Source organism: Rhipicephalus sanguineus, chromosome 3, assembly GCF_013339695.2.
Source record: "Rhipicephalus sanguineus isolate Rsan-2018 chromosome 3, BIME_Rsan_1.4, whole genome shotgun sequence".
Classification (NCBI taxonomy): Eukaryota; Metazoa; Arthropoda; class Arachnida; order Ixodida; family Ixodidae; genus Rhipicephalus; species Rhipicephalus sanguineus.
The window spans coordinates 197,625,502-197,637,758 of record NC_051178.1 but is presented as its reverse complement, the minus strand read 5'-3'; positions in this window follow the sequence as shown (position 1 = coordinate 197,637,758).

Below are 12,257 nucleotides of genomic sequence, written 5' to 3'. Positions count from 1 at the left end.
CTACATGCACGCATCGACGGCTGCACTGCGGGGAATGGAAAAATAGTGGCATTTGCCTAAGAAGAGAGGCACATTGTTCACGTAAGTGAAGTGGTACTTGGACAGGCCAAGAAAGTCGATCGGTCCGGCGAAACTCGCAACTAGGCTAATGATGGGCTGCTAGCCTTCGGCGAAATCGAAGATTCTGAATGACTAATTCAAAAAGAAAGTGTTCTATGCTTATTACTTATGCTTTGTTTTGTCGTCCGGCTATATTTTAGTGTTGGAGGACGAATTATCTTTACCGATTTCCCGGCACTTCGGCTCTAACGAACGAAAAAAGAAAGAGGACCGCAAACTCGTTTTCTTCACAGACCACGTAAGGTTCTTTTCCATCGTCATTTCTGATTTTCCTGTATAACATGTAAAAACGGAAGCAAGCATGCTTATTCAATACAGGCCGAGGACCACTGGAAGACTATGCTTGAAAGCAGAATAAGGTCGCCAGAGCGAAAGTGCGCGGCCGCGATTTTGTTATCGCGAAGAAAAAATAACAGTAAAGGCCAGAGTCGCAAGAAGTTTAGGAAGAAATTGTCCTGGAGGCACGTACTCGATAATGAATGGGCTAGATTAAGAGCTGTAACGCTTGAGTCATTCTAGCTACCTATGTTCTCACTTTCTTGTTCTGAAAAATTCTGAATTCGCTCGCCATTTGGCCTGACTCTTGTTATGGTTGTTATAGATAAAAGTACGGCTGTATGTCCATGACCACCCAGAAAACAAGAGACGGACGAAAGAAAAGCAGGTTAGCGCCGGATTCACACGTGGTGAAGGAGACAGCGAAATAAAATAAGGAGGAAGAAAGAGAATCAGTGAGCATGCATCACGTGGATAAGAGAGACAGAGAGCTAGAGAAAGGCAAAGGAAGGACTTTACCAGGAGCACCATGACTGCTACCCTACGCGGGGGGGAGGGTGAAGGGGCCAGGAAAAGAATAAAGCAACAGAAACAACTGGTACGCGGATCACGTTGATCTCAGCAAAGAGAGACCTTCTCGCCAACCTTCCGAATAGCCATACATTTTATTTTATTGATGATATAAGTAGATGTTGACGCACAAATAAGGCGCCGGCTACACCTTAGCCTTTGAAGAGATCGAGCATATTAATAATAATGGTTGGTGTTTTACGTACCAAAACCACGATGTGATTGCGGGAGACGCCGTAGTGGAAGGCTCTGGAAATTTCGACCACCTGGGCTTCCTTAACGTGCATCTAAACCTAAGAAGACAGGTGTCTAGGGTTTTGCCTCCATAGAAATGCGGCCGCCGCGGCCGGGATTCGATCCCGCGACCTTCGAGTCAGCGATCGAGCCCCTCACCACTAGACCACCACGTCGGGTGGATCGAGCATAGAACATTCAGGCTTTACATAAAAATGATTCGTGCAGCAGGCGCATGAATGTGCGAACGTGGTCGCAATCCGTCAAGTCTAAGCAATTTGGAAGAACTCTTAACAATTTGCCCGAGATGGAAAGTAATTAATTTTAATTGTCGGCGATTGGCTCTGTAAAATTGCGGCCGTGTTGCGTTCCCAGCACGAATCAGCGAGACTAGATTATGTGCGCTTTATCTTTTGTTTAAGTCATCGGTGCTGTTCGACCTTGCGACCGAAAAGGGAGGGGCGCCGGTCTTTTTACTGCCTACGCAGGCTGTGCCAGATTCCAGTGGCCCTCTCTGTGTTCTTCTATTTGGCTTTACCGATTTCTCCTAAGCGCATCTCCTCGGCCTCTGCGCACCTTTCTGTTCCAAGTGACCGCACGGCCGGCACTGCACGTTCCACTTTACGTCTTTCGATTCAGTCTGCCTCTTGATTTTTGTCCTCTTTAGTTTTGCTCGCCGTATTCAGCATTCGCTTCGCCAAGAGGTGGTCTGCTTTTTGATGTGGTGCCCTAACTTCCTTAAACGGAAACTCCTTTTGATCTCCGCCTGTATCCCATTTCTTCCTGGCTCTTTACCCAACATCTGCTGGTTCAACAGAGAACCAAGACGAAAACATACAGAAGATAAAGTTTCGTTCCGCATGTGGCGTCGCTTTCCTTGTTGGTTACTCTTCAGTTTTGGTCATCTTTATTTAGTTTTTCTTTTTTTTCGTCTCACCCGTTTTCCTCTCTTCCTTAGAGGAACACACACGGTCTTATGCCCAAAGCGCCTACACGACGTGCTAAGCGCTTCATACAAATGGTATGTGCCACATTCGACGAGACACTTAGCATCGCCTATAGGCCTAGTATCGCATATACGTTTTCAGTGTCGAGTCGTAACAATGCTTCACAATTACTGCAGCAGATTAACGAGACAATATGGCTGTCTACTTATTGCATAATTATTTTCGTAGTTCACCAACACAATAACAACGTGGTAGCTGTAATGAGTACTCAAACCAAACCTAGTGTAACTTCGTAAACTATCTAGTTGAGCGAAAAACTAAGCTTTGGGTGACGTGGCAGTTAGTGCATTTACGAACACAAGACTCCTCCGCGAAACATTTGCTCCAGCTTCGTTTCCTGTTATAATCACTAATTCAGCATTGCCATTTTTGTACTAGGAATGTCGACATTTAAGCAAATAAAGCCGGAAGGAGACAATTTTTTTTAATTTAATGCGATATTGTATTTGTACTATGTACAGACACACACACACACACACACACACACACACACACACACACCACACACCACACACACACACACACCACACGCACACACACGCACACACGCACACACGCACACACACACACACACACACACACACACACACACACACACACACACCACACACACACACACACACACACACCCACCCACGGGTGCCCGGTACATACGTTAACATCGTGCCCCGTGACCATTGACCTGATGGTTGTCGCGGTTCCGAGAGTCTGAACTGCAAGCAAATTTCTATAGTCTAAGGTCATCGAAAGCGAGCAGCCCCGTCGCTGTCACACATATGCTTCCTTCGTCGATCAGCGCGCAAGAGGGGCCCGGCACGTTGTCTTTCCACACCCACGCGGCGAAACCAATCACGTCCTTTGATGAAACTCCTGAAGCGTCGAGATATTGGCTCGAGAAAGGCGGCAGTCCGATTCCTTCTCTCGCTTTGGCTGCAAAGCCGTTCGCTGCATTGGCCCCGCTGATGTCTTTATTTCCCGCTTCCTGGCTTATACGATCAGCTATTTCGGTGCTTTGGCCAATAGGCACCTCAGCACGGCCCGCTTCACAGCGGTATCAGATTAATGAGGCCGCTGCGCGGAGGGCCTTTGGCAAATGGTAGAAAAGATGGCGGCCGCAACCAGAAAGAAACGCTCTTCTGTGATCCGATATAGCTAATGCCGCGAGAGTTAATGGCGGCCATTGGAGATAGCGACCGAAAAAAAAATGCGATGCAGGCAGGTTAGCCGGCCGTGTACCTACTTCAAGATTCCCTGCGAGTCGTATCGCTTCCTCGATGTCGCGATCGCGAACAGTCTCACGTCTTCTGACCAAGTAATCGATCTCACCGCTCATGATGTTGGCTGTCTGCCGATTATAACGCCCACTGTGCTGTATAATACGATGCTCCCTGTTCTTTCTTCCCCTAGATATTGTCTGGAAATTCATCATCTGTATTATTATTATTATTATTATTATTATTATTATTATTATTATTATTATTATTATTATTATTATTATTATTATTATTATTATTATTAACCCGCCTCGTTTGGAGTTATGAAAACATCCACTATATCTGTCGCTCAACGGCCACAAAGGCCACAATGGCCAAAGGCCATTTTTGTTACGAAGCTGAGCCCGGACACCACTACTGCTGACATTAAGAAACATATTGCTTCATTGGATCTGTCTCCCATCTCCTGCCGGCGACTTCAAACAAAGTTCCAGTCATATTCTTCATTCTATATTGAAGTTGACGAGGAAACACTACAACGCCTGAATGACCCTTCGATGTGGCCCCTCGGATGCCTCTTCAAGCCATTTCGTGGGAGCTGCGCGATGACATGCTTCATCCCTCTGAGATAGTGACTGGAATCCAAAGTGCCGTGTGACGTAGACATATTCTACCAAAATGCTCGGGGTCTGCGTACCAAGACACTCGAGTTTTTCTCTAATGTTCTTTCGTCTGCTTTTCCTATTATTGCTATCTCTGAAACCTGGCTCGGCACTGAAATTCCCTCATCTGACTTTTTTCCCCCCGACCTACACCACCTTCCGCAGGTGACCGAGATTTCAGTGAACCAAACAGAAAGGCGGTGGCGTGCTGATTGCATTGACAATTCACTGAAATCCGTTAGACGGAAAGACCTAGAAACATCGAAGAATCGATCTGGCTAGAAATCAACCTTGAGCGCCGTGAAAAATTGTTGATTGGAATGTTTCTATTTACCACCCAGCATTTCCCCTGCCTCGTTTCATGATGTGATGTCTTCAATTGAACTTGTGATATCTTCTCATAGTGGACACAGAATTATTGTTCTTGGGATTTCAATGTACCTGGAATTGACTGGAGTACGCTTACCTTTTCTCATTACAATCATTTCATAGAGAAAAGGTGCAGCCTGCTCTTGGACTTTCTGGCGTTTAATTCCCTACTGCAACATAACTCAGTCGTCAATTCCAGTGGCAACGTCTTAGACCTGTGTGTGTCAAACGATCAACCCCTTGAAGTTTCCCGCTCCAGCATCTCTCTTGTACGTCCGGACAAATTCCACCCACCACTTAACGTAAGATTATCCGCATCAGCCGAAACAACGAGCTACAGCAGTTATGTAAACAGATCTCCAAGATTTGCTTTCAAGCGAGGTGATTACACGGGCCTGTATCATTACTTGTCCACCGTTGACTGGTCACAGGTTACTGACAAACCGAATGTTGATGACCAGGTTGATCAGTTTGCGGAGCTTGTACTGAGCAGCATGCGTAATTTTATTCCCCAATACACACATAAACAACGTAAATATCCCCACTGGTTCTCATCTGAACTTATCAGTGCACTTAAGCATAAAGATCGCGCACACAGGAAATCTAAATGTTCTCCATCGAGCGAGTGGAAGGAAGAGTTCAGCTTTTTTCGAACTCTCGCTAAACGCCTATATAAACGGGATCATAGTTCGTATATTGAATTCTTAGAAAAAGCGCTTCTGACAGGCCAGCTGAGTTTTGGAAGTATGTACGTAAACGGTCCAGCAAAAGCGGAGAGTCTTTCAGACTACTAGACTCAAATGGGGTAGAAGTGCATGCCGTCGCTGACTGTTTTGCCGCACATTTCTCATCCGTTTATAAGGCCTCAGACTCTAGCACTGATATCAGACAGCCTAAGGCAGTTCGCTCACCCAGTGCTTTGTCGCTGGATGAAAATCTTATCTGCGAATGCATTAAGTGCTTAAAACCATCCTTATCATGTGGCCCAGATGGCATCCCCTCCGCCATACTAAAAGCTTATAGTAGTATATTTGTCCCAGTACTGACTACGATATTTAATAACTGCCTGGACACTTCCACATTTCCTAGCATGTGGAAAACTGCTCGTGTTTTCCCAGTATTTACGTCGGGCTCTAAAACAGATGTTTCTAATTATCGCCCGATTTCTCTACTATGTGCCACATCAAAGATCTTCGAGCTGGCTCTTCACAAAATATTGTCTTTTAGTGTTAAAAGCTCATTGATTCCTAATCAACATGGTTTTCTCGCTGGCCGCTCAACTACCACAAATCTTGCTAGTTTCATGACGCAGATCTCCACACCTATTTCTCAGAGAGGACAGGTTGACGTACTCTACTGTGACCTGAGCAAGGCTTTTGACGTAGTCAGCCACACACTGATTATGGTTAAACTTGCGCAATTTGATGTTGACTTGTCGGTTGTGAATCTCCTGCAGAGCTATCTGCTCATAGATATTGTTATGTAGCGGTAAATGGCCAAACGTCTTCTTTGTATAAAGTGACTAGTGGGGTCCCTCAAGGGTCAGTATTAGGCCCACTCCTATTTTTAATTTACGTTAATGATGTTTCTTTTGCCATTCGTAATTCTTCTTTCCTCTTGTATGCCGATGACATCAAGATTTTTAAGGAAATTCATTCACTTAACGACTGTCGCTTGCTGCAGTCAGATTTGCGCTCTTTTTCCGAATGGTGCAACGCTAATAACCTTTCTCTGAATGCCTCGAAGACAAAATTCATGTCTATCACTCGCAAAACATCTAGCGTGTCATTTCAATACTCTGTCAATTCTGTGTCCTTATGCAAGGTTTATGAGATCAGTGATCTTGGTGTTGTTGTTGATAGCACGTTAAACTTTTCTGCTCACGCTAAGCGTGTTGCTTTGCGGGGTCTTCGCACCCTAGGCTGTGTTTGCAGATTGTCTAGAGAATTCCATTCTCCTATGCCCTTCCGAAAATTGTACACCGCGCTATGTCTTCCTCAACTGGAGTATGCGTCCGTGATATGGAATGGCATTGCTCAATCCAGCGGTAACACCATTGAACGAGTCCAGAAAAAATTCCTTAGCATATATAACCATCGCTTTGCTAAAAAATCTCGTTCAAATACTGCTGAATTATTATCATTGCCATCACTTCACTGCCGACGAAATCGTTCTGATCTCTTGTTTCTTTACAAGCTAGTCCACGGTATCATATCCTGCCCTGTACTTCTCAATTGTGTTAATTTTCGAATTCCGCGTAAGTTAACCAGAGAGAACAGACCGTTTCATGTACCCGCCTGCTTCTTCCAACACTCTACCGTTCACAGAATACAAAGTCTCTATAATGTTAATTTTCTTGATCTTGACATTTTTCATAGTCCACAATCATTGTTTTTATCCGAGCTTTGTACTGTTTTGACATAGTATGGCACAATGTACAAAGTCTTCCCTTCTCCGTCTTTCCGCATAGTTGTATATATGCAATCTAATTTTTCATTCCCCTTCAATATTTCTCGTGTTGTCTTATTTTACTCCTCCCCTTTTGTGTTCATTTCTCTTTGTCTACGTGTATTTGCTCTTTTTATTTCTGAAGACTGTCTGTATTGTATAGTTTATTTTTATTGTTTTTTTTGCGTGCGCCTGCACAAAGACCTTACGGTTGTTCCTGGGCACGTTAAATAAATGATTGATTGATTGATTAAAGCCACCACCTGCCTATTCCACGCACGTCAACTTGCAGCTCGAACGCCTGGCCCTATACGCTCCCGGATTAACTCCGTAATGGCTCAGCTGACTCCTTCAGGCAAATATCCTAAGCTAATCACACGACCTACTTCATTGCAGTTCTCTATACTGCATGATACTTCGTCTCTTACTCATCCTATGCCTCTAATACAGCAGTAGTTATCTGTGTTGACCTACCAAATCGAATCTTGTTTTTCCTCTTAGTCTCAACAAGAATATATCGACTGCCCGTGAGTTTGCTGTTAAACCTTACTAGCTCTGACTTGCTGCCCTTCCAGTAGCTATAACAGATACTTCTGTGCTCGGGTTGGTTAACCTCCTTGTCTTTCTCCTTCGTTTCTCTCTCTCTCTCTCTCTGTCCTGGTGTGCATTTTGTTCGTGCTTAGCTTGACTACTTTCAGCCATCGCCTTTCCTATATAATGGTTCAACCGTCCCTCGTTTCCTTCCGTCTTGAGCGCATCGCTTGCATGTGCATGCCCAGCTGAGACGCAAATTTACACACCCGTCTGTTCCCTTCAAATCTTCAAGAGGCTTACTAAGGGTGCATAATCACATGATGTGCGATGCAGATCATACGTTCACAAGGTAATACCATCCGTTCATAATACGGATACACACGAGTGATATTTAAAGCTCGCGTAACATAACACGAAGCAAAAGTGTATTATATTGGGCGGGGTACACGCCTTGCGAGTGTCTACAGTGTTGTGGTTGATCACTATGCAATAGTCTAGATAGTCAGTAAAGGAGAATGAGAATCGAGTACCTTTGAATCCTTTTTCGTTAACGCAATAGCGTTAAAGAGCTCGTTTCATAGAAATTCCAGTGTCGGCGTCAGCGTCGGTGTTCTTGGTTGTGAGCGAAAAATCATCATCTTTCCGGGACCGAAAAATCGAGAAACATGTAAATGAAGTAAATAATAATAAATCTTCGGCTCGAGCGAGAATCGAACCCTGACCGTCTGCGTGGCAAGCACGTGTTCTACCACAGAGCCACGCTATTGCACTGCTTCGAAATAAAAGAAAAACACTATACGAATGTCATGTAGTAGAAGAAGTCTCCTTAACGATGTAATATTGCATGGCAGAAGCGTAGAATCGCGCCAGCCATCTAAACATGCGAATTGCGCAACGACTGGCTGTTTTAAAGGCCCACCAATTACAAAGCGCTGAGACATATTTAATCATCATCAGCTGCAAAGCATCAACAAAGTGAGCAGCTGCTTAGGTTCGCGTGTTGCCTTACGGACGCGTAGTGGGCCCTTCGCTGATTCGCAAAATGAAGAATTAGGGCGAAGTAGGCACTGCGCAATTCCATTTGCAGTAGGCATTCTAGGGTAGTTTGAAACGGCCGATGTTACGCGCACAGACGTTCGTTTTTTTTTTTTTTTTCGGCACGGTTGAGGCTTGCACCGAGAACCGAAGCTAGGCTAGCGATTGAGAAGGCTTTGCGCACGGGGCCCGATTACGCTATCGCGTTCTACTCTTGATGGCGACGCTCAAGCGTGTGTCCTAGTTTTTTTTTTCTTATGCTACTACCTTTCGACATAGGAGCTTGCGCCATTACGACCGCTCACACTGTACTGCACATTTATCACCATCCGAGCTTCTGTTAGGTTACCTCAATGCATTTGGGTTTGACAAAAAATTGCATTGAACGCTGTTTTAAGAAAAAGAAACAGAGACTAAAATGAAAAACAAAGTAAAGGATCCCATTATTCTATAAATTGCCTACACACTGCCGCTGCATTCATATCACTGCAGGGAGACAGACCGGAATGGTCCGTGCACATTATTCTCGGACATTATGGGTGGCTTGAGCTAGACCGAGCCGATTAACGGGAAAATCGCAAGCTCTTCTAGCGTTCAGTACCTGACCTTTTTCTTCCCCCTACGACTATAACGCAGCTTGTGGCGAAGAAACGTGTTCTAATTAAAAGTTCATTGCCCATGTAATACGCGCGGGTTCTCTCTTTTCTCAAAATATGGTGGCAGCTCAGGGTAACATCGTGCATATGCGTGGCCCCTAATTGGCTTGCTCTCCGAGCTAAGCCTGCGCTCCTGGGCACCGCGACAGTTCTTGTTGCCAGGATTAAAGAACATCTCTGCCGCGCGAAAGCTCGCGAACTGTGCTGAGGAGAAATGTATTTTTCTTTTCCTTTTTAATTTTTACCAGTGGCGCGCGAAACTGTCCCCCTTTTTTTGCCGTAGCTGCTCCAATTTAATAAACTATGGTTTCTGCTCGTCACTCAGTTACGGCAAAACACATATTCCCTAAAAATGCCCATTCGAAATCAACACTAACCCAGAAAAAGAAACTTGGCTTGTTCTTCTAAAAGACGGCAAGAATGCAATAATGGTCTTTCAACATAGAACATCGTTCTGTAAAAAGAAACAAAACAAAGAACATATAGAAATGCTGCATTAATATGTGGCGGCGCTTAGCAACGCCACTCAGTGAAAATTCCTGTTTCTTTAAATATTCATTCTCTGATAAGAGCTGAGTCATGCTTATAATTATGTTCCGCATCACATCATACCAGTGAGCAGGCACAATGCGCACTAGTATGTGGGCTTCTTTTTTTTTAATTTGTCCCATCTGTTTTATAATTACGTGGCCGTATGCGTGCACTGCCTTGATAGATACACTGATCCAATAATTAAACGTCAGATGGGCGGCTTTGCAGCCCAGCAAGCGGTGCGCACGGGGGCTGACAGAGTTTAGCCACTGAATTAGTTTCGCTCTGAGCTGTTTACCGCGTTGCTGATGTGAAACGGTGGGTTTGAAACCGCACTTCTCGGTGCCATAAAGTGTTTATCATCAACTTATTCTTGCATTTGACGAGTTCTAACAATGAGCGCCAGAACGCGAATAGCCACCCTTGGTGCCGTGATGCGTGCAAGGCTAAAGGGAGCAAGAGAGACTAAACCACTCTATACGACACTAAAACATCCTAAAAAAGACTAACGAGAAAAGAAACATGACTAAAAGAGGAACGACTTTCATTGAAGGGCGCCTCTGGCTGTTGCATGTTCTACAGACTACCAGTACACAAATTATTGTCCCTAGATTCCCCAACATAACGAAGCAGTATAACTAACGGATAAACCTGTGCGTACATGCGTCAATTTGCATGCCTGAGCTTTCCAGCAAATTCTATCGCTTTTGTGTGTGTGTGTGTGTGTGTGTGTGTGTGTGTGTGTGTGTGTGTGTGTGTGTGTGTGTGTGTGTGTGTGTGTGTGTGCGTGTGCGTGTGCGTGCGCGTGCGCGCGCTTTGAAGGAGCAACTGTTTTCATCGTTTCTTGTGCATTTTTTTGTTATGTCATAGTATGGTATCGTCGTTCATATTGTTACTGAGTGTAACTATTTTGAGGCCGCCATAAAAGTTATACTGCGGCATTCTGTGAGTAAAATTGAAAACCTCATTCTACTAGAAGATGGCGAAAAAAAAACCATTTCATGCAGCACATGCGAGTATGCTCATCATCAACGTGCTACACAATGAAATAAGTGTATTAGAGACAGAAATGTATGAACGAAGAGTAAAATAGGAACAATGAGTAAAAAAAAGCAGAGGAGAGGCGGCGATCGCGTTTACCGAGGAGGATACGAAAGAATGAAGTATGAATGGCGACGAGGTTGGAGAACGAGACAAGGCATAAACAAAGATCAGCGTACTGTCTGTTATTTTTTTTTATTAAATGTATATGACCGGAGGCTGGTGCCAATGTGTCACGCCGGTTACTGCTCATGCATAATAGATGCGGTCGCAAAGTAGAGGACAAGCACAAAACTATACCTATGCACTTAGTCCCAGCTCTTCAATATAAAAAATTGTCCGCTCAACAATAAAGCTTACAAAACACTAATGTTTACACAAATGAAATGCTCTCCTCTGTTTTCGGTGACGTGATGCTATCTGCTTGCGACATTCAAGCTTCACGATAGCGAACCAACTGCGTCAACCGGCACTATTACAACTTAAGTTGCGTAGATTTACGTAGCGGCACATGACCATAACGTAATGATGAAATGTATTATCACTGTGTTGACGTTGTAACCTGACGGTATTCACACCCTTGGGATTGTGCGTCGCTCTTTATTATGCGACTGCAAACGACCTATCAGCTGAACTGAAAGCGCCGCATTGCGTGGAGGTATTCGTTTCAGAATTCCTCTGTAACTGTCTATACAAGCGATAACGGCGTGGTGCTACCCCTCGCTGAAGTCCGTAAGTGCTCCACCAGACGTAACAGTTTCACAAAATGGACGTAGCCGGATGGCAGAGCTGTCGGCGCGCGCACCTTGTTTCCGCTTCGAGACTTCGAAAACCCTATGTGCTGGCTTCAATACTTCTTTAAAAGTTTTCTTAACACTAAGCTATGACGTGCTTCAGTAGTTCTTTATTTGACCAACATCCGGGAACGCACAAAGGCCACCGTGAGCACTCGGAAAACCTGCTCTGGCGAGTGGTACTCTCGTGCGCTGCCTGCTCTCGTTGAGCCAATTCGTGCTTACGACCATAAAGTCGTGGATGGAAGCCCCAGCTATACCGACGGGATGGCCACAGAATGATGAGATGCCGTCCAGTCTTCCTATGTCTATTTCTCGCTCTTTCCTCCTGCAACTTTCCTGCCGCGTTGTACCGCGCTATCATAACAGGGACTAGGAGGCGTGACCTCAGATGCCGCAGGAAAAGTGGTGGAGGAAGTTCCCGAGTGCATGGCACGTGGATGCAGTGAACGAAAGCTACGAGCACACGCTGCATTTTTCATGAGCCACCCGATTCCACCTAGCATTCGCGATTCTCGTTCAGCTCCGACTTTCCACTCGGAAGAAAGGGAAGCAATGCAATGGCCTGCAGGAAAAGCATGCATGCAACTCCAACGGTGGTCGCAGCGTTAAAGAATGGACGACGTCAAGGAGTTTGGGGAAAAGAAAATTGACCGTACCATTTGGTCATATTAATTTTTGTTCCTCCACTTCTTTCAAGTGAGCAAACTTCATTGAAACCAAGCAGTTTCTTCAGAGAAGCAAGATCGTTTCGATCAAGGACGCT